At 38.5% G+C, this 23,757-nt stretch overlaps 1 long non-coding RNA gene across 5 annotated transcripts in view; it reads right to left on the reverse strand.

Annotated features, from left to right (window-relative positions):
• Positions 1-23,757, reverse strand: part of LOC104153698 (uncharacterized) — a 72,744-nt gene that overhangs the window by 10,453 nt on the left and 38,534 nt on the right. For 4 of the 5 annotated variants that reach the window (XR_011139333.1, XR_011139332.1, XR_011139336.1 and 1 more), the window contains one exon: positions 397-1,218. This is a non-coding gene — a long non-coding RNA (uncharacterized lncRNA). The remainder of the gene's footprint in view (positions 1-396; positions 1,219-23,757) is intronic. The other variant, XR_011139334.1, reaches the window with a different exon arrangement.

A 23,757-nucleotide genomic window follows, 5' to 3' on the forward strand; every position in this document is an offset into this window, starting at 1 on the left:
GCCTGTAGTTGTGATAAACTCGCACTGATTTAACAAAATTTTAAAAATCAGTTATAATTAACACTTATTTTAAATGTAACGAGCATGACATTTTCAATTAAATAAATCTCATGAGACAGAATGTGTTATATTGAATTAACACCTTTACAGTCTATGTGCTTTTTAAAGCAAGTACATAAATTAACAATGTTCCACAGGAGCAAATCCTGCCTTCCTTGAATGCACGATCTGAAACCTTGACTTACAAGTTTTCCAAGGTAATTGGTGATTTTTTTTTTTATTTTTTATTTTTTTTATTAGGAGGGACTGAGTTTCATATCCCTTGTCAAGGAAGGAAGAAGCCCTAAGTCATTTTGGTGTGGTCATCCAACTTGGATGATATTTGCGTGCTCTTACTTCTGCTGTGTCCATTGCCTCTGTTGTACATGTCCTCCAGGGGTCAGGTTTTGTCATTTCCAGGTAAGAAGGCCACAGGTGTCTTGCAAATTTATGTTGAACAGAATGAGAATTGCATCAGTTCATCTGATTGCCATATCTGTTATCTCTAGATCTTGGGGTAGTGTATCCTAGTATCTGGGTATATGAGGGTGGGTATGACACACAGACTCGTGAGACAGGGGAGGAATGGCTTAAAAGCCAGGAAAAAAAAAAAAAAAACTTTTGTAGTTACTATGGAAACACAACTCTCACTCTCAGGCCTTCTGCCTACCAACACAAAGTTTCCTTCTGAGATCTTTTATAGATCTAATCTTCTTTTCCTACTAGCATAAAGCAGCAGTGATTTCGTTTACACTATGTAGCAATTTCAGCCAACACCAATAATAACATTTTCCACAGCCCTTCTACTGATATTGTTAATCTATACTGATGTGGCTTGAATGATTTTGATTTTAAGAAGGAGCAAGTAAGTTTCAGGAAGCATAAGTAATCACATAAAAACATCAAATGATGCAAGGATATGTAATATTGGGCCTTTTTGGTAGTTTATGAATTATGCTTCTGTTTTCTTTACAAAGCATACAGAATTCTATGGGTTAAATGCCAGAAAAAAAAAAAGGGGGGGGGGGAACCTGCCATTGTTTGTTTTATTTATTTATTTATTTATTTTCCTTCGTTACCAAAGAAACTGGAATCAGCACTTTGCTATGATAGGTTTCTGTTGAACTTGCTTAGCCATTCTCTGTCATCTTTTCTTCTTTTGATGTTAATCACAAGCAGCTAGAATCAGAAGATAATGAAGAATTAAAAGATTAGATATATATTAAGTTTATACATTAAAAGCAATATCAAAGAGTAAAGAAACCACAATGACTGAGATAATGAGAGTGAGGAATAGAATTCCTCTTCAACTAGAGAGATAGAAAAATATGCTCATGGCACTTCCAGACAGGAGGAGATAGTGCTGCTTACCTCTGGAGAGACAAAAATAAAGCAGTTAAGCTGTACTAAGAGTTCAGAAATGAAGCTAAACTACTCTGGACAGAACTCAGTGATTTTTTTCCACATTCTCCTGTAGAGTGAGTGTTCACTTAGAAGAAAGACAGACTGAAAGATCCCCAAACAAGTGGCAGATAGATACGGTACCCAAAGGTCGCAAGTATTAACAGCTCCCACTTGTAAAATCTGGGGTGCTAGCCCCCCGTGAAGGATCAGACCTTTCAGAAGAATCGGTGGTCCTTCCCTGTAGTTGCACTAAAGTCAGTAGATCTAAACGCATACTTCTTACCCATGAACCAGGAAGAACAGACAGGAGTTCACAGTGTAGACGCCCTCAGTCGTAGACCACCAGAGAGTGACTCAGGTGCTTAGGTTTCTACTAATAATTTTGAAGCCCTAAGGTATCCCACCTGCTCTCTGCCATATCTCCGGAGGGATATCGGTCTGCAATGTATTAGAATACATCATAGCTGCCAGCCCTGTACGTATCCCAGATACAGTAACGCCGGATGCTTAGATAGGGGGAGATTCAAGGGCCCAAAACATTTGGTGACGTGAATCGCACTATGGAAGCCTAGAAAAATGGTCTGTTGTTATCGTGGGGAAGGCACTTACATGGTCCCAGACGTTCACCTTCTTTGAGCATGGGATATTAATACCTGACTGCTCAGTAAGGTGCTTTATGAACTTCAGGCATGAGGTGTTAGAATGATGAAGAGTAAGAAAGCTGCACCTAGGCATTTGCAAAAAATGGTGTGAAGGTGAGGATCCTTCTAGGTGTGCCAAGCGTCAGAGTATAATGATGTTTAGCACACGCTTTGGGTTACTTTCTGAAAGTTTCTTCAGCAGCAGTACAAAGTAGTAAAAGGTCAATAAAATGCAAAAAAGAAAAATAAGTGTCTGATAGTGACTTTCAAAATTTTTTTTTAGTAAGGCTGAAGGTGAATATTGCAATAAATCTTATGAGCAAAATCAATGTGTTTTTAAATCTCTGTCGTTTATTTCCCCTCAAGTATTAGATACTCACTGAAGCCTTTTTTCCATACAGTGAGCCCAATGAGTAAGCAGAGAAAGTCCTACAGAAGCCTGGTTTGAGACTTGTTGTTCATATGTTGAGTCTATTACATTGAAGTGGCAATAAATCATATTCAATCAACCTTACAAATGTGACTCTCTTTCTAACTATTGTTATTTCCAGGAAAAACAAAGGCAGGCAAAAAGGTCAAGGAGCATGTTGTTCTTTCTGATGGAGGGGCCAAGTAGGTGGCATTTGTATTGTTCAATCATGAAGCTGCAGATTGCAGTGATTATTCTAATCATATCTGCTCCCTCCTTTTTAAAAGAAGAATAGTAGTTTCTGTGGTGAAGGGAATCATGTTTTTCTTCTGTGTAAGAGGATTCATTTGAGCCTTATTGATAATTTCTGCAAAAATGTGTAGAATAAACTTTAAAAGACATCTACTCACTGTTACTGGTATTTCCAATCATGTCTTCTACTTGGCAGTTTTCCACTTCATAAATAAACAAGTCTTTCCAAAAGTATAGCTGTTGAACAGTAGTAACTTTTCTTTCATTTCCATGGCATATAATGCAGTGACCTTACTGTGAAAGTTTGTGCACTATATTCCATTAGCAATCGTGTGTGTCATCCAGACTATGCAATAACTTCTGTTGTTGCTGCTGTTGAATGACATTTTTAATCTCAATTTCAGGCCAGAAATAACATTCTGGGAGCCTCCTGAGTATATAAAGGATTGCTGGTACAACTGTCAAAGAAAATGGACTTGACTTAACCAGCAGAAATTATTTGCAGAGGTCTGTCAGTCTATAAAATAATGGAAATTTTATTGCAGTAGTCAATTAAACTTAGGAAGTACAACGCTGGCTTGCCCGTAATATTTAAAATTTGATGCTCCTATAAAGATTTGAGCATTTGAGAGATTTCATTGACATCTTGTGTTTCCTTCATTTAGTAAATTGTGCTCTTGCCACTGTTGTAATGAACGTGTTATTTTGGAGTCCCCTTGACTTCACAGGATTTCTGGGTATTATAAATCTTTCTAAAATGAATTATTGCCAGTCTCACCTGAGAATTGCCAAATATTGTTAAATACTTCCCAGGAGGCTATCAAGCAGTACCGCAGCCATTTGTCTTCAAAAAACAATATCTGGCAAGCAAAGAATAAAAAAGTAGAGAAAACATCACTAACCTTGCAGAAAAAAAACAAGATATGGACTCAGAAAATCCAGAGGGATCAGCATATATTTTAGATACAGTCCAACCGTGGTGATAATGGATGGATAAGTAACCAATGATAAGGGGATGACGTATTAAGACGTATCAATATCTGATTGCAATTTCTTGATAAGTATAGACCGGACACATCAAATCCCCATTTTTCCACGGACATAGAAAATGTATCAACAGAATTTGGTTACTGTGGTATTTTGTTGGGTGATATAAGTGGCTATTTGAGCTCCAATTCAAAGACAGACTCACTCAGTAGGTATTCTTGTGCAGAGATCCTAGTCAGTACGCTAATTAGGTAGTGCTTTGCAATTGCATGTGTGTGCACGTGTGTGTGTTCTCCAGCATCCACTGAAATTGCCATTAGCAACGCTGCAAAGCACTGGATGGAGAGATGCGTGTGTCAAATGACTTTCCAACGACTTTTGTTTAAGAGAATGAGTTTCAGTTTTGTTATTTCTTAAGCATGTAAGTATGGCATGAACACGCATCTGATTTTAGAAAGAAATTTTTTGCAGTTAGGATCAAATTCTCAGAGGTCTTCATCTTAAGTCATAAGAGGACCCTAATGAGATCAAAAATACCAAAGCAGGTTCCTGCTTCTGAAAATCTAGGTTGACTGTTTTTTTTTTCCACCTTGTGGCATATTTGGCCGCCCATCCCTTAGAAGCTCAAACCCTCTTGACCTTCAGCCAAAATGCCTTGCTGAACAAAGCTGTTCAGGGGTCTCATTCACATTTAAATCAACAAATAGAGGACAAAGAAGATCCATCCCTTGTATCCATGCTGCCTAGCTTAGCTGCTTGCACCGAAAGAAGACATCTTCCTCATGAGGCAGTCGTGCCCAGAGAGGCCCATGCAGAGTGGGAAGCACTTCTAAAGGCCTCAGAAGGAAAATTGACTCTAGGCTGGTTCTGCTCATGTGTTTCTGTCCAGCCACTTTCCAAGGCACCCACCTACCGTACCTGCACAGGCCGCTTTGGCACTTAGTTTAGGTTGTTGTAAAAGTGCAAGTTAATTCCAAGTCTGGCAAACCAAAGTCTTTTTCTGACCATTTTGAGGAACTGGTCTGATTGACATTTGAAAACAATACTTCTGAATCCAAAATTCCTTTTTTTTCCTTTTTTTCCCCATCAATAATACCATGGAAAAGTTATTCATAGAAATGTAATGGGCAGAGTTTGCACTTAGACAGTGAATCTTTCTCATCGTACCTACAGACTCCGAAGTTCATCAGTGCTTCCAAATACTTGGCTGTATTATGCACTTTTTTTTGAATCAAGTGGGTCCATATTCTACACAAAAAAAAAATAATATAAATATATTTTTCATATATATATATATATATATATATATATATATATATATATATTTTTTTTTTTTTTTTCCCTCATAGTGGACATTCTCTTCAGGGGAAAATCAGCTGTTACTGAAAGAAGGAATAACTAAGGTGCAGAGAGGTAAGTATTGAAAATGCACAAAGGAGACTTTTTTAATATGAAATTCCATAGCTGATACACATTTGCAGAGCAGTAATTACTTCCATTTCTGTGTAAAGACAAAGATGGAAGAGACATAATGACTTCCAGGGATTTTCAGTGGCAGTTCCTAAAAATAATACAGAAGTCATAAACACAACATACCAACAGCCTTCTTCATCTGTCTGACAACTTGCAAACTCCCAAGGGAGTTCTGATGATGTTATGCCCAAGCTGCTGATCATCATCCTGGTTTGAATCAAATCAGCTCATTAAAAATGGTCTGTAATCCAGAAGGCCTCCAAAAATGTAGGATATGATCATTAATTTTGACATAAATATGGATTTTACATCTAGATTGTTATGATGATGTCAACAAAAGCTCCTTCTATATAGTACAGGAAAACAGGAGGTGGGAAAATATATATATATATATATATTTTTTTTTTTTTTTGTGAAGAATATCGTATTTTCTGGAAAGTAAGCTTTAAGGATGACAGAGAATATTCAGGCATTCAAATCAAATTGGGCAGACAAATCTGACCAAAATAAAACCCATATTAAAGAAAAAAAAATTGCTTCAACATATTTTAGTGGAAACAGTCTGACTTTTCATTTTGAAATAGTATTTTGTTTTGAAATGTAGCATGGGTTTGTTTTTTCAAGTATTAAAATGTAAACTGAAAGAATAAATAAATATACTGAATTTGTCCAAGCAAACAATTACTTGAGGGAGTTTTTATTTAAAAGAAAAAAAAATTCATTTTGAAGTGATAATAAAATATTTTTCTTTCAGCCGAAAAACCAACTTTTCACTCTTGCATGTTATGTTCTACGCTGAGAAATGTTATATGCTTCCACTCTGATTATTCTTTTGTGGAAGGTGGTATACATCTGGACTAATTCAACAGAAGGCAAGTCTAATGCTGTTAGTGGATTATTTCCGATTCACAACAGTTTATAAGGAGGGAAAAGTCATATTTCTTTTTGGTTGGTTTGTTTTTAGTGCAGACCATTTAGGTAAAATTCACAGTTGCTACCTTGGCTAAAAATGTGAGGGAAACCGCAGGCTATTAGTGCTGAATGTATAACTGCATCTTGAGCTAAAGACTGATAATAAATTTTGAAAGGATGTTTAGAATTTACAAAATTAAATGGAATTTACGTGCCAATCACCTAGTGTTTTCTAGATCCTGATGAAATAGACTCCTATTTTTGCTCAAGGGTGCAGAGAGAGGAACTGATAATATGTCAGTGATTAATGAAAAAGGTCTTGATACTGAATAATTTACTATTCTTGGAGATGTTTATGAAAACCGAGTCTCACCAAGGGTATAACTCTACAGCAGCTGAAGTGATTTTGAAAATACACTGGTGCAAGCGGTTACAAAATTTGGCCCGGAACAATGAGAACTTTATCTCTGGATGACTGTTTTAACATAGTTAAAGGCTGTCATTCTTGCTTATACTAAATATAACTGAGTTAAACAGCAAGGTACACTCAACGTGATGACAGAGAGATGGACAAAACAACACCTACATAATTGGGAAGGTGAAATATGCTTAAGAATTCACAAGCCCACACTAAAGATTTACAAAAATACCTAGTGATTTTGGAGGCCTTGCTTACTGAGCACTCCACTTGCATTTTAATGGTGTTCTGCAAGAAGAGGACAGCCTAGAAGATCAGGTCCCTTCAAGTTTGGTTAAGCTGGAACTCCAGTTAGGCACCAAAAATTGTCATGTTCTTTTGAAAGCCCTGAGCCTGAACAGAGATGAGACAAATAGAGACCGTCCCTCTCAGCCTACTAGCCAACAGGGCAGATATGTCCCACCACTGCTAGCTGTTGCTGTTATTTCTGCTCAGAAATGGGTGGCTGCAGGTCTGTGGTGACAAAATAAGCAGGGAGGTGGTGAGGGAGAAAGTGAGAAAAAGCCCAGGTGCCTCCTGGCCTTGCAGGTAGGTGGCTTCAGTGGAGGATGAACGCCAGGAATAAGTTCAGCGCTCGGTGACGGGCAGTGGGTGTTGAACGAAGTAATTCTCCTCTGCTTCTTATTCAGGTCTCAGTCTGTATAAACATTTCAGGAAACCACAGCCTGGCAACAGGCGTTAGTAACACTGCTCCATGACCTGATCACGATAAAGTGATGATGGGAAGCCCAGCACTCAGCAAAAGCCCTGCTATTACTTAAACCCATGCTCCTGCTCTCAAAAGCAGGTTAAATGGCAGTGCTGCTCCACTCCAAAAGGTCCTTAAAAGAGTGAGGTCAGCTGGCTTATTCATAGCCATTCATCCCTTTTCCTTTGCTGGTAACTACACTTTGAACCACCTGCTACCTGCTCCAGGTGCATCTGACCCCTCCTGCTAACAGAGCGCAGTGGCTCTGTAATGCAGATTGCACACAGTGTGCTGCACTGCTTCTCATCAGTGACTGCATTGCAATGAATTAGTTTTTCTCTTTGCTGGATAACAGTCCTCAAGCCTTTGGTTTAATGGATCCAACAGTCTTCTTTTTCCTGAGATCTCTTCCTGTGCATGACTATGTTAAGAGTTGGGGGTGAGGGAGATGGATGAAGGGCACTGTGTAAACTGGCAGCTCCAAGGCTTTTCTGTTATTATATATATGTACATACCACCTAAAGCTGGGCGTGCAGCAAGGATTATTTAAAGGGATGATACGGCATCCCAGCGTAAGGTAGAAATTGGCCCACTCGTGCTTCCTAATTCGTTTACGTACCAGTATTCACTCACAGAATTTTACAATCTCTTTCCTATTTCTCTGAAAGAGACCGCTGTAGTGTAATCCTGAATTAGTTAAAACTATTAATGTCCCTACCAAAAAATAAAAATAAAAGCCAGCTTTATTGATGTCATATGAAGCATCATAAATACTTACAAATAAATTGCATTTCCTTACCATCCCTGAATTATATCTATTCAGAAATGCTTTACCTTCACTCTTTTAAACTACATTTCCTTCCAGTCATAAGATCTTCGGACTAGAAGCTCTCAAATCTGCTCCATTTTCCCTTTGTAGGAATTAAAATTCAAGGCATGACCTTAGAGGGTTCTGAAAATTGCTTTCTGACTTCATCTTTAAACCAACACTCTGCTTGTTGAATCTTCTGGGGCAATATTTAGAATAATGTGACTGTTCAAAGTGTATAAATAATATGGGTGTCACTTCTGTACTCTTTGGCTTGGAAGAGGAGGTTTTGTTTTTTGATACAGAAGAGTCTAATTCATCACAGTTATAATAACTGTTGGGGTGGGGGAGATTTCCCTGTAGTGCAAGTGAATGACAGCCTTATCTTATCTTCTGTCTCACACAGCAAGAAAACTGTTGTCTAGTCACTGAGTAGGTCTTCAGTCAGAAAAGAGCAGATGTTAGGGCTGAAATTAAGAGAACTGTTTCATCCCAGATGAATATGTAGCATCTGTTCTAAGTGGAAAAGCCTGAGAGATCAGTAACAACAACACTAAAAAAGGAAAACATCTCCATCTCTCTTTTTTTTCCCCTCTATGTAAAGTGACACAAACTCTGAACAATCTTAGGCAATGGGTTTGACTAATGGGTTTGACAAAGCTGGATGCAGTGTGACTGTTGGACTAGCTCCAATGAAAAATCCAGGTATCATATGGTTAGGGGCTAGATATTCTGCCTAAGATGCCTAGTGGGATCCATTACAGCACTTGGGAACGTCAATTCCCTCTGCAGTTCCAGGAATGGGCTGGGTTTCTCAGCAAAAGATAAAAAGAGGAGTTAATTCAAACCTAGAACTGCAGAGATGCTCTGGCAGGTGACGTTAATCCTGAGGGACAAACCCAGGGCTTTGATTAGCGCTGTCAAGATAGTTAGTGATTTGTTTTTCAAATACCTCTGTAACGTAAAATTGCAGATGCAAATACAAACTGTGGATATAAGCTCATCTTAGCAGAGATAAGAATCTAAGTGTCTCCTTTCCCAGTTTGGGACCCTAACCACTGTGAGTTTTAGTCAAAAAAACACAGCTGATCTCACAAAGTAATTGAGAACTATATGATTTCAGCATTCACCTGGGCTCTGGCCAATATGGGCTTGAACCTTGCAAAGTGATGAAGGAACTGAATATAGATGTTTCACTTTTCTGATTGTTGCACTACACACATGGATGTCATATGAAAAGCGGATGAGCCAACTATCACCCTTTTTGGCTATGCTTGGGCGGAGGGAAGTAGCTGCAATTTTATTCTAGAAGAGGCTAAACTCTTATTTCTCTGTCAAGACTGCACTGAACTTGCCTTTTGGATGAAGTTTCTGAGGGAGATTTATGCACATTTATATCTAGTTCTCAGATCTCAAAAGGTAGATGCTTAGACAAAAGAAAGTTTGGACACATGTAGAAATAGAGAGCTGTAAATACTACAGGAAATCTGAGGTCAAACAGAGACATCAAGTGGGATTGTGCCTCCAAGGCTGGACAGCTGCTAGGTAGGGAAGCCGAAGAAGGACTTTAGAGGATTGCTGAAAGTCTACATAATTCCTGTTTTAGATCCTAAGCTAGCAAAGAGAACTGCTACATGAAGAAACATGAACCTGAATATCAGTCAGATAAGCGGATTGTGTATTCGTGTAAATAAGAAGAAGATACAGAGTCGAGCCTGCACTGCATGTAAATAAAGCAAGAGCTGTGGGAGGGATAAAAGCTCTTTTGGCTCAATGTGTGTCATGATCTATTCTAAGTCAACTCAATTAGAGAGGATTTTGAACAAGAAGTAAAAGTACTGAAAAGACAGTACCTGATGGTGATGGAGAAATTCAGTTCCTGTCTGTCTTTACAGCAGGATAATCACCCACCAAGTTTTTGACATGTACCAAATTTTTTTTTTTTTCCTCCAGGAGTTAGAGAAGTCAGCTAGAAGAATGATTTTTTCAGCTTTCATTGTGGCTAATTAGGAGGAACTGACTGAGAATCTAAAGATAAATGGTAATTTGGGAGAAAATGACTGTGAAGATTAGCATTCATTATGCGAAGGAATGGGTGAGCAGGATCAGCAGAAAAAGGCTAGAAAGGGCCTCATTCACCGACTAAGGGAGGTAGTAGATAGGATCTCTTGAGAAGATAGCCCAATTCAGAGCTATGCAGGTCATCTATTAAGGATCATATTATGTACTGAGGAGTAAACACCCTTAATGCAGAGAACAGGAAGGAAGGAAAGCATGGTAGGAGGTGGTTATGGCTGAACGAGGAGCCTTGCGTTATTTGAAAATAATAGTATTTAAAAAAATTGTACAAAAGGTAGAAATAAGACCAGATGACTAAGAATGAACATAAAGAAATAGTACATTGTGATAAGGAAAAGAACTCGCTGTCTAAGACACAAAATATGTTATTCCTAGCAAGGAAGAGAAAAATCTGTGTAAATACTTTTGAAGTAAGAGTGAAAACAAAGGAAAACAGAGGTCCATTACCAAACAAGAAGGGAAAGTTTAGCAAATAGCTAGTGAAGTGCAAAAGGCTGAAGTTGTCTTTGCTTTCTTTGTAGTCCTTACCCTAATGGTTATATATGACCCAAAAGTCAGAATGGGGTTCAACAAAGATGGAGGGATTCAATCAAGAAATAGAGAAATAATATTTAATATATTAAATTAATATTTAAAGAATATTTAAGGAAGACTCAACATTTCAACTGAAATTCACTCTGCAGTACTGAAGGGAGGACTAGCTGGCTAGCCACCAAGGCACTTTTTCGTATCTTTGGTACCACATGAAAGATGGATGGAGAAAGGCAAACATACGCTCCATCTTTAAAAAAGAGAGAAGGGTCTCACCGAGAAGTTCAGAATAGTCAGCCTCACTTGCGCTACTTTAATGAAACTCTAACACATCACTGTATCATAAGCATTAATAATAATAATAATAATAATGTGATAAGAATCACTCAGCATAGAGTTTTCAAAACAAGCCAAAGTGAACTATTCTAACTTGTTTTTTTGTGGAAAGTAGGGGGTGGAGGTGCAGATAGTATAAAAGATTTGCATTGCAGACATCTTTTTAACTTGGAAGTTTTCAAGTTTTGACATTGTCTCATGTTATATTCTTATAAATAAGCCAGAAAAAAGAAATTTCAGGTGAAATCTTTATAGGGTGGTGTAAAACGTTTGTAGAGAATTTTACTGGGAGGTTACAGGAAACTGAAAGGGTACTTCACCCCATTTGGTTCTGTATGTGACATTTTTATTAATGGGTGCTGGAATTAAGCATTTAGCCATGAAATATTGGGATGACTCCACAGTGGAACGAAGCTTAAGCTGAGAATGACGCCTGACATTTGCATAGCAGAGAAGGGTCTGAGGGGTTACAATGGATCACAAATTTCACTTGAGCTAATAGTGTCATACTGGTGCAGGAAGGGAAAATATGTTTCTGGGTTGCGTTAACAGCTGTGTTGCACGTGAAAAAAATAAACCGGAAAATTCCTTGACACAGTGCTCATGAGGCCCCAACTGCAGTAGTAGAAAAACTCAGTGCAGAGAAGGAAATATGGAAAACATGACTTCTGAGGAAAAGTGAATGGTTCTGGGTCTGTTATTTAAGAAAAGGGAAAACCAAAAACCAGGTAGCTGACTGGGCCATTAGAAGGCAATCTACCCTTCCCACTTTGCCTAAGGCAGAAGAAATCTATCCATCTCTTTTTAGAGATTTAAATTGATAAAGTTACCACTGCTTTACCAAGACGTTTGTTCCAGCTCTCCAGTATTTTTGATATCATATTTTCTCTTAGCTTTCCGGTCTTCAGGTTAAACCCCATTTCTCCCCTCTTCTCCTATATTCTATTCTTTAAATCTTTGATCACTCCTTCACGCTTCTTTGAACCCTCTTCAATTGCCCTACCTCTTTCTCCAAGTGTATTGCCCAGCCCTGATTATCCTACCTAATAGAATACTTCTTAAAGAACTAATAGCTGTCTTTAACCCTTTTTCTGTAGACTGGCCTCCCATAAGCCCTAATCTGTCAATTCTCTAAAATGTATTGAAGTCTGCTTTCTTGTAACCTATTGTTTTATCTCTTTTTATTATTCCTCCTTTTAGCCTAAGGATTGTGAATAATGTCATTTCATGGACTCTCTTTATCTTTTCTCTTTATCTTAAATCATTCTTCATTATTTATTAGAAGCAAATCTGGAGAGACCTCTCACTATTTGCAATTTCCCTATTAACAAGAAATAAAACTTCCCATTGCATTCCAAGGACTGGATGGACTACCTTCCTTTCCCAGAAGGAAAGGACCTTCACTATGTAGTAGAGATTTTTTTTCTAAACCACGCCAAGCTCTGTTTTCTGGAGAACTTTACCAGTTTCTCTCAAGGAGTCTTATCTGCCTGAACTGCATGGTTTGCTGTCCCATAGTACGTTTCCCCTTATGACAGCTATAATGTTCTCTTTCTTTCTTTATTATTCAGAGATTTTCAGCAGGTCTAACTCCCTAGACTTCTATTCTGGACCTCTGAATATACAAAAAAAGGTGATTTGTCAAACAACAGGGAGTTAAGATGTGGAAATCTTTGCTACAACCTTTAGCTTGGATGAGAGTGACCGTGCAAAAAGGGAGTATCTCCATGACCCTTAGTTTCTAGGCTGTCAGTCATACCACCATTTTCTTATATTTGTCCTTTGAGTTTTTAATAGCTACAATGTCTAATCCTATTTTTACACTCTTCTCCATGTTTTAGAAAGCCAGAAGAGCTCTTGCTTTCTTTTTGTCTTTCTTGTGAGACATATTTCATTCTAATTCTAATTCTAAGGTTAACAGGGAATCATCTGAGGCTTGAAGAGGGAGAAGTCTTAACCATCTTCCAGCACAGGTACAAGGAGGGCATTGATAAATTATTCTAGGTATTAAGTGAGGGAAGACAAGAAATATTTGGATCCCTTTTTCAGTGAGAGACACTTACATTGAATGTCAGCAAAACTTTTCGTCTACAATGTAGATGAAATATAGGGACGTATGCTGCAGAATCTTCTTTGCTAAAAGGTTTTAAAAATGGGTTAGATAAATATCTGTTGGAAGCCACCTAGGTCTATCTGAAAGGTAAACATGATTGATATACATCAATGTGAGAGCTACACAAGGTTCCTGGACACCATTCCAAAGAGCTGTAAATATAGACATAATTAATGGCTTCATATCATGCAATCTCAAAAAAGTATGTAGACTGCCTAGAAACAGAAGCATTCCCTCTTCAGCATGAAAAATACTGAGGGGAAAAAGAAAACCCTTTAACATTCAAAAGAGATTTCCCTATTGTGATAAAGAGATTTCACGAAGGGTAATAAAGAAAATGCGAATTGTCAATACACCGCATAAAATGTTCTGTAGACTACTCACAAGATTCTGATTGAGTTTAAGCTCATTATATAAACAGTACCTTCCGCAGAAGGCAGCCGTCTGCACAGAAAATCTAAGTAAAAGAACATTCCGCTGTTGTTAATAATACTGGAGGGCAAGATCAGCGTTGCATCTGAATATAGAATGCAAACCTCTCCAAGTTTTTGGTAAAAGAATAAAGGCTGAAAAGTGTTTCTTTGAAATTCTTTACTCAGAATTTCATTTTTAATATATTAGGAAAAAAAGTTCTAAGTGAGACCTGAAAGAAGACATTAAAAAAACTCTCGTGGCCATATGGCAAAGCTAGGAATAGAGCCTAGCAGCTCTTCTCTTGTACTCTCCCATGGGAACAGGTAGCAGCTACACGTCAGTGTACTATGTGAGGATTAGCAAATAACTTTTCTAACTATATGATGCATTTCTGTTTCCACAATTTATGTAGTACGAATACTGTCATACTCATCAAAATATTTGGAACTGGATGCAAAGTCAGACCGAAGAATAAAGGATTTGCCTTTTTTCAGCTTCTGGACTCAAAATAACTTCTCCATTGAAGGAGTAGGACCCTCTTAATTTATGTAAGCTGGTTGAAAATTGACCTATTTTCCCTACCAATTTTTCCTGGAGCTTTTTGGTGCAGTTCATGGCCAGAAGGGGTTTTTGGAACAGGACTGAAAATTGTTGAGTCCTTAGTAGAAAATGTGAATTAGGCTAGAAAACATCTTTTTTTAGTAACATTTATCAATCTTTCTGTGATTTTATTTGCTCATCAATAAAATGAAGCTCCCCACCCTGCTATTAGCAACCGCCGAGGATGTGGGATGAAGATCATCATATGCTAAACTATTATGGTTACTACACAGAAGTCCTAGCTTCAGTGAGTGCCTCTCTACTTCTTGCTGCTCTACTGAACCTATGCCAATTTGTCTGCTCCTGCAACATGGTCCCTCATAGCTGCTGTCTTTCACTCTCTTCTTGCTTTTGCATTTTCTGATACTTAAATCTTCTCCGTATACTAATGTACTAAGGTATAGGGAGATTGGGGAAGTATCCAGAAATACAAAAGAAACAAAAAGATTAAAGATATCTGCTAAGAGGGATCTTATTGCAGGGGTGTGTGCTTGTAAAGTGCTGCTTATAATGACTCTATTTACAGAAGCTGATACCTGGAATATTGACACTGACTTCAGCAGCATTAATCTAATTTTACTCCAATTTTACTCCACATTTTTAAAAGGCAGAATTTAATCCATATTTTTATAGGAATAAATCCCATCATCAGGAAGGCAGTCTCTGATAGGACCCTTAGGGACAGATGATATTAAAGGCAATGGCTACAATTACATGAAAATAACATGTTTTGTTGTTGCTTTGTTAGGGATCCTTTGGGGAATATTAAATGGGAAAAACCCAGTCTCATTGCTTAAGACTTGCAAAGTATTTAAAAGGCTACTCATGTGATTAAGGGTCAAAATACTGGGCTCTCAATGTACATCTATTTTCCTATCTAGCCTTTTTCTTTTCAGAGCCAAGATTTAAATGCATCGTGTTGATTACATGGAATAATGTGTGCACTAAATTGAATGTTAAAGTTGTTTTCTGTGCTTACTAAGAAGAAATGGTTCCAGACACCTGTCTCATTTTCTCCAGACACATCTAGAAAACGGTATGATTTGTAGAGCTCTATTAGGGAGGTGATAAAGAAAACCTTTAGTCAAAACCTGCTTTAACTTAGAGTGCACAAAATGCATGAAGTGGTTGATTGTTGTCAAAACAGAAGGAGCAAATATCCTTTAAAATGATGGGTTTTTTTCTCAGAAGGTGAACACCAGCAGCCAAAAACTAAATGAGATCACTGTGACCTGATTGTGAGTAACTAATTCTAAGAGTAACTCAAACACTGGAAATTACAGCAGATTCTTATGCTGTATGGCAGAATTCTCAGAAAAATCAAATGTGTAGGTTCCTTCCAGGTAAGAATGGCTCAGGTAACAACCATGTACATATATACCATGCTGAGGATGCATTTATCTTCTAATTCCTTTGCGTAGACTTTGACCTGTTGGACAAATATGTGCAAACTTGCATTAAAATTTGCGTAAGTAATACTATTTTAGCAGGTAATTGCCATAATCACATATCTTGCATTGGTGTTCTGTTGAGAATATGGGAATGATAAAGCACAAAGATCTCTGAAGGAGGCTTCCCAGAGCACCAGGGACATCCTGTATTCAAGCCCAGCTTGAATACATCTTTGTATGTACCAAGCAGGTCTGAGCAGGCTTCTGGGGAAAACACTTCTTAATAGGGGAATAGGAAGAGTCCAAGTGCCATCCTGATATCTGACAAATTCTGGTAAATCTGGTATTTATTTCCTGTTCACTGACCAGCTCTGAGTAGATGTGATCTTGAATGCATGCTTTGCTGCAGGTGTGAGCTATTTATGCAGAAATAATAAATATTTTCATTTGTGAATTCAGGCTGTGATCCACTAATGAAAGAAATGGATTCTTGGCTCTTCTCAGCTATTTCTTCATATGAATCTCAGATATAAGAAACAAAATAAAATAGATACTTGTATCACACCAATAGATAGACCAACTATCTGCAAGTGTAACAAAGCTAAAAGGTACAGTAAAGCTAGAAATATAATAGAATTAAAAATAGAACATGCATATCAGAGCTCTACGGTTAAGCCACAGATGAATGGTACAGTGACCATTCTTGCCCTTTCCTAGTCCTTATGGGCCACACCTCTGGTATAGTTTTCCCCAAACTGTTCTCAGCACGCTCGAGCTGTGCCAAGAGGATTCAGGTTCTCCCTGGCGTTGGCATCAGGGGCGTCCCCGCTGATGGGTGGGTTGTCTGGTCCTCAGGCCAGCTGACGTGGAGTCCAAATCCACACAGAGGTACGTAGCTTACTTCCTTTTATCCTTCTTGGGCTCAGTTCATTACCCAATCAAACAATGCCAGACCATGGTTACATGACAGAACAGATGGCCTCAGTTGATAACAGCACATACACCAACAGGTGACAGTATGGATGTCCAACAGATAATGCTACACACATTCAACAGATAGTCCAGTATGAAATTCCACAGCACCTAGATGCTTATGGTGTGAGTCTGCGGTGCCAGTTCCCCTTTGCTGACCAGGTTTGCTCAGCACTCATGGGGTCACTGGATGGCTACTGCAACCCCACAGTGTGGTGACTCTGACCATGGTGCACCCAGAGCTCCTTAACTCTTGGGGAGCAGCCCAGAGCAAACTCCTCTTCTATAAGCTGTGATGTCCTCAGTCCCATACTTGCCTATGCAGCGCCTGTCAAGACTACAGGTGCTTTTTACATATTTCAGCTAGAGGCTTTGTGGAGAGCAATTTTCTTCAAAATGCACATGACTTTAACAGCACCTCCTCTCCTTTCCTTTCTCCCTGAATAGAAGACAGCTCTGCTGATATTGAATGGAAATTTCATTCTGAATTTTTCCACTGCAGATGTTTTATTTGTGTAATTTTACTTTATTCTTTTATATTACATCTTGCTTGAATTCAATAGTTTTAAAACAAGCTGTACCTGTTAACCTCTTTGGAAATAGGTTCCAGGCTATCTCAAACCAAGCTATCTGACGATAAATTGAATACTAACTGAAAATACTTATTCTCTCTTTGCTAATATAGTTCACCTCATCAGTGTCATAGTCAATTGGAAGTGATTTAATGCAGTGTGATAGAATATGAACATTTCAAAATGGGGTCGAGAATATCTTCAGAAATGGGGTACAAATGTGTGTAGAATGTGGTCCTCACAGTGAACTCTAGCAATTAATATAGTCCTCATGAAGTGTCACAGCAGTTCTTAGTAGTGAAATTAGATAGTATCGGTAAGGTGGTGTTTATGTGATTTGTTAGGTAAAGCAAAAGGACATTCAATTTCATTTTGCAGGTTTTACCAAACTAATAGATGCTGCAAACAAAAAAGACGACAAAAAATTCCTGAAAGACCGATGAAATAAAAAGAAACCAATAAAATCAGCTTCAATAAGTGCAGGCTAGGACATATGAGAAACTATATTCTTAAAGCAAGAAGAAGAAGATTAGAAAGGAGCTACAGATGAGAAATCTCAGTGCAACCAGCTATAGAAAATATAATTACAGTAATGGGCTATAGCGGTTAAGTAGACTGACTATTGGGCCGAAAATGATGTTTTCACAGTTTCCTTTGAAATCTATTCTGAGACCACATTGCTATCCAGATGGCAACTGCAGCCCCAGGCGAGGCTTCAAGGTGTCAGCGCCCTGAGCTTATGGGCTCAGGACTCTTGTGCCCAGACAGCTCCACATTTTCCAGAACTAAAGAAAAAGGAAAATGGTTCTTCTTTATGCAGCGCTGCTGAAGCTACACTGTGATTTCAGCTTGCAGTGGAGCATAAGTTGGCCCCTCACAGGTAAAGGGTTTCAGAGAAGATGTGAAGACAGATACAGACAGGGAAGAGGAAGAGGCACAGACATTTTCAAGAGCTAGAAGGCTGAGCTTAGTTAAAAAGCGGTAGAACATTTAAAGTTGCAAAGTGACAGAAATAGATGCTGTCAGAAGCCAGCGCTTGCAGTCACATGCAATTGATATGAGCTTATTTTGTGTGAAAGAGACTATTCTGAGCCAAAGGTGAGGCTTAATATCCTTGGGGGAACCAAGATGGTGGTGCAAAATGTTTCTGGTGGCTTTTACCAGAAGATCACATTTCTTTGCTCATCCAAAATAATAGCATGCTAAAAAAAAAAAAAAAGGACTTAAACCAGCCCTTTACCGTCATCCCCCTCTTATTAAGAAATTCCTACTTTTTTTTTTTTCTTTTGAGTCCAGGAAATGATTAAACTGCCATTAAATACATTATGAAAGTTTAATTTGCATGCCTCCCAGCCTCAGGCAGACACCTCCATTTGTTCTGTGCCCAGCACATCCCTTCTCTGAGCCTCCGCACGCTCAAAAAAAGCATGACCTTTCTTTTTTTTTTTTTTGAAAACCTCTATCTGTACTTCAAGCATTATTATATACTAGGGCCCCACTTCCCTCAGAGCAGCATGGCCAGAGTATTATGTACAACATCTAAAATTCAGGAATGGCATCGGTTAACCGGTGCCCACATAGGGCAGCTTGTGCTGTTTGTTTTCAGGCCAGCAAATGAAAGCTAAAAGATTCAGGAGACAGTAGCTACCTCAGTACAGACACATATACTGCTAGCTCCTGTCAGTTTAATACTTACCCTATTAACATCATCTCAAAACTGTGCGCTTTTGTTATTTTGGATGCTGTCACCAATCCCCTTTTTTCTCCTTGCTTGGCAAAGATAGACTTAACAAATTTGTTAGCTGAAATTTCAAGTTAGCTGTGGACCTGAAGAAACCTAGTCAAAATGACATTTAAAGAAAGTAAATGCTTTCCTATCTTTGTCTGTAGGTTTCCATCTTGATTTTATTCCCTTTTAGGTGTGGAAGCCAATGCAGAAATGCATCATTTTTATGAAGTAGGCTGCTTACTAATATATTTCACAGAAAGGAAAAAAAAAATTCATTCTGAGGCAAGCTTTCAGTGAACTCATTCTGATCTGAACCATGACCATTTCAATCTCCATTTTCCTGCAACTGTTAAAGGGTAGAGTTAAAAGGAATAAAACAAAACAAACGAAAGAAGCCTCCAAAAAACAAAATAAAACAGAGAGAAAGGAACTGTGGTGAAGCTTAGGAAACTCAATGTATCTGATCCTTGCAGTATGTATAGGATGAAGATGTGGCCAGTTTCATTTTATTAAAGATTGAAGCTAGATTCTGCCATTTTCATCCTTTCTAACATCCATCAGAAATCATAGCAAGAAGATTATTGAATCCTGGGCTAATCTGTTACAGGAATTTATAAAAGCTCGGCTGGCATAATAATAAAAAAAAGTAGAATTTAACGTCTCTTGTATTAACAAAATGATTAGATAACTTGATTTGGTGCCTATTTATCCTGTCTAATATCTAACATTAATATTGCTCTCTATGTTTTGCTCCTATTATTAATATTACATTTGCAGTTAGATGCCAATCGTTGTATTAAGAAGGGTTTGATCTCATCTAACTTAATGCGTCTCTAGTGCTGATATTTTTGTCGTTGTAGTTGTCTAGGCTCCTCTTACAGTAAACAAAGCAGGAGGAAATGGATGTAATGGAGTTTCAGGCATATTTCAGCCCATCAAAAGTAAGTAGTACTTTCTTTATAACAAGAAAATTGTGCCCTGAGCTTTCCTGCTTAATCTGACAAGCTGTCTCTGTTGGACTCTAGAGAGAGGCTTGGAGTGACATACTCAAATATATTTTGGATTGAGAAATTGAATGCATATTTAGTCAGAAGAAGCTCCTTGTTCCAATCACTTTTAAAACCTTATCCTCCAGAAGATGGTCACGGTCGGTATTCTCTCTCCATGGTAAGGATGACTCTCATTTTCTTTTTCGGACAGAAATACACCAAGTCTGAACTGCCCTTTAGTGAAAGGCCCTTTTCTCAGTCATGTGTGCAGCACCGGCAAGCTTTGTGGGACTCCTCTACATGCATGAAGCCTTTGGACGCTGGCAGCTCATATCAGCTGCCTTCATGTGGCAGGAGTTGAGGTCCCTCAGAGTATCACACACATCTGCAGGGAGCTGGTGGATGTGACATTCAATGCAACTTTCTGGAGGCCAAGCAGGGTGCCCATTTCAAGTGGTGTGAGCCACCTGTGTTTAGGCATAAAAATACGCATCCATTCTTCATTGAAACAGCATGCTTGGACTTTATCCTAACATCCTAGCAAAATGCCATCTTCTTGTGTCAGCTGCGAATTTCAATCATATTTTTGCAATGTCTGTAGATGGGTGAACAACTGCTTCACATGTAGTTGGTACTTGTTTTTTTTGTTTGAAATATTTATTCTCAGGGCAGCATAGAAAGGAGATTCAAATACCACTTGTAAATGCTACTTAAAATTCATTTCTATCCAAGAGTGTTAGAGAAGTCTCTGTGCACTCCAGTGCTTCAGAAGCCACAGCTGTGCCTGTGTAGGGTAGCTGTAAAGGCAAGAGTTGATTTCTGTTCTCCAAACTGTGTCTTATCCAAATAAAAAGTCGGGATTAAACCAATTTTTCATATGTCAAGGTTTCACAAGTGACCTTCTGTATCTAGGAAAAGGGTAACTGATCTTCCTTTTGTTGGCCTTCAAAGATGAAACACAAATGATTCAGAGAAAATAAAGCAATAAAATATTGTTGCAGAAATCAGTAAGTTTGTGCTTCAGATTGTTCCTCTCAATATAAGTATCCAAGAATCAAGGAGAGCTTTTTTTTCCTTTAGTAAGTTGCAATATTCACCTACCCACTACAAAATCTTTGCTTTAATGTGAAAAGTCTGTGTATTCTCAATAAATCAAGAATCAGGGAATCACAGAGGTTCCCTAAGTAATGCTTGCCTGACTTTTATGATATGTCTACAGTCTCTCTTTTCAGCTTTGCACGTTTGGTGGTCTATTCAGGAAGCACTTTTTCACATTGAATATAAGCACTGATGTGGACAAGAAATAAAATAAGCAAAGAGGATAGATAAAACCTTCTATTTCTCCACTTCAATTTCTAGCATCTCCCTGTGAGATGGCTATGAATAACCAAATTTCAGCTAGGAAGGATAACTACTAATCAGATATGGATACAACAAGAGTCTTTCAGAGGATTCAGGAAGAAACTGTATAGTCCCATTTCATTATGGTAGCTCTTTTTGTATTTTGGAGAGGATGGCTTTTCCTCTTGCTCCAGAAAAATCTCTTATGAAGACACCAAAATCATTCCTTACGCCATCTTTCCATCCTCAAATTTTCTCCTCAGGAAGAATCTGGAATTAATTCACTCCAAAGATCTGTCCACATTTTTTTATAAACAAATGTATGTTTGATCCTCTCACTTATATCAAGGTTTTTCTTCAAAACTAAATGCGTGTTCAATATCGTGCATATGTTCCTTTTACATTCTCCTTTATAACAGTTATTTGCTCTTCTCAGAACTGGGCAGGCTCTCCCTTAAATTAGCAAAAAGTTGTTTGTATTACATAAAGTATTATGTGAATGTTAGCAAGTCTGTAGTCTTCAGGAATTTATAATTTATATTTTGATGGAAGACGTACAAACTTAGCTGACTATCAGTCAAAAAGCTACAGTACTGAGGTTTAAACAACAGGACTTTGAAATACTGAATCAATAAACAATGATGCATTAAAGTGAAGTCATGAAGATGACAGAGTTTCACTAAACAATAAATTGATCCACACGTGCATAACAAGGGATTTAGATTACGTGCAAAGAAAATGGAATACAAGGAATGGTTACTGGTTTATGAATGGAAGCGTCAAAATAAAGCAACTGAAAATATGTAACAGAAATGAAGGAGATTTACTAAAGGCCGAGAACAGTCACATAGATGTCTCTATGCTGTGGTTACACAGTACCTAAGGAAACAAATCTTAAACCTGGTGAGAAATAACAAAGCAGAGTAGAACTGTGGCTCCGTAAAAATGGAGCGACGTACGCTCTGTACTTTACAAATCCATTTCTGGTATATATTCAAAATCATATCATCCTACTTTATTAAAACAAGTGATTTTCAATAGTCTTCAATTTCATACCACTACAGCTCTAAGAGGATGAGCTAGAGTCTTTTCTGGCTTAGCTGTCATGGAAACAATTATTTACTTCCATCTGGGTAATCTTCATCATTATGGACCTGAACTGGTTGAAAAGCGTGTGAACTTCTAGGATTTTTGAAATTAAAGAAAAGATATCTAATTGGCTATATCCTACTATGTTACATTAATTGGACAATTGTGTTTAACCCAAGATAAAAAAAGATATTAGATTGGCCCTTTATTTTCTGACTGTCTTTTCAGGCTTAGATTCTGCTATCATTAATCTAATTTAAGATTACTTTGATTTGATGACGGGGCCTACAGTAACCAGTGAGGCTATCCAAGCTTTAATGAGTGTAGCATCGAACCAGAATCCACTAAAGCTAGATGACCTGTGGATGTTACCACAGATGAGTGCAGAGTGATGCACTTCACTCCTAGGAGAGAAGCAGCAATATGTTTTATTGACATAAGATAGCGGTTTAACAAAGATCAAGGGTAAATAAGACAGTGATTTAATGAGATTCGATGGCAAGGTTCACTTGGCTATTTGCTGCACAGAGGATAGGGTCAGACAAAATCATCAAGGAGATCCTCTCGTTGAGTCGTGGGGTTCAGAACTTGCTTTCTGAACTCCTATCCAGTCCTAGACTTAGTCAATGGTTCACAATCAATCCTAGATACACTTGGCCAAGTTTGCAAAATCTCAGCACGCTGTTAGTTACTTACTGAGGATCTGTCACAGGTACAGAGTTTCTTGACCTCGAAGGCTAACCTTGAGAGGCATCCCAACTCAAGGGGAGACTCACTGCCGTGCAGCCAGCTGCCATGCAGGAGAACTCAATGGACTCTAGGTTGCAGCACTATTTATGGGCGTGTAATTTTACTCATGGTCATACAATATTTGGAGTGGAGATATACCTTTTTTGCTGATCTCATGCCAGGTGTAAAGAAAGAGATCTTTTAGCTGATCTAATGCCAGGTAAGGAAAAATACCTTTTAGCTGATCTCATGCCATGCAGGGGAAAATATACCCCCTTTTGCTGTTCTCATGCCTGTTTCTGGCCTCACCATTCAGCACGGATTCACCAAAGGGAAAATATGCTTGACCAATCTGATAGCCTTCTCTGATGGAATGACTGGCTGGGTAGATGAGGGCAGAGCAGTGGATGTTGTCTCCCTGGGCTTCAGCAAGGCTTTTGACACTGTCTCCCATCACATCCTTGTAGGTAAACTCAGGAAGTGTGGGCTAGACGAGTGGACGGTGAGGTAGGTGGTTGTGGTCAGTGGCACAGAGTCTATTTGGAGGTCTGTAGCTAGTGGTGTCCCCCAGGGGTCAGTCCTGGCTCCAGTCTTGTTCAACTTATTCATCAATGACCTGGAGGAAGGCACAGAGTGCACCCTCAGCAAGTTTGCTGATGATACTAAACTGGGGGGAGTGGCTGACACACCAGAAGACTGTGCTGCCATTCAGAGGGACCTGGACAGGCTGGAGAGCTGGGCAGACAGGAACTTCCTGAAGTTCAACAAAGGCAAGTGCAGG

The sequence above is a fragment of the Struthio camelus genome, chromosome 2 (assembly GCF_040807025.1).
Source record: "Struthio camelus isolate bStrCam1 chromosome 2, bStrCam1.hap1, whole genome shotgun sequence".
In the NCBI taxonomy this organism is placed as follows: domain Eukaryota; kingdom Metazoa; phylum Chordata; class Aves; order Struthioniformes; family Struthionidae; genus Struthio; species Struthio camelus.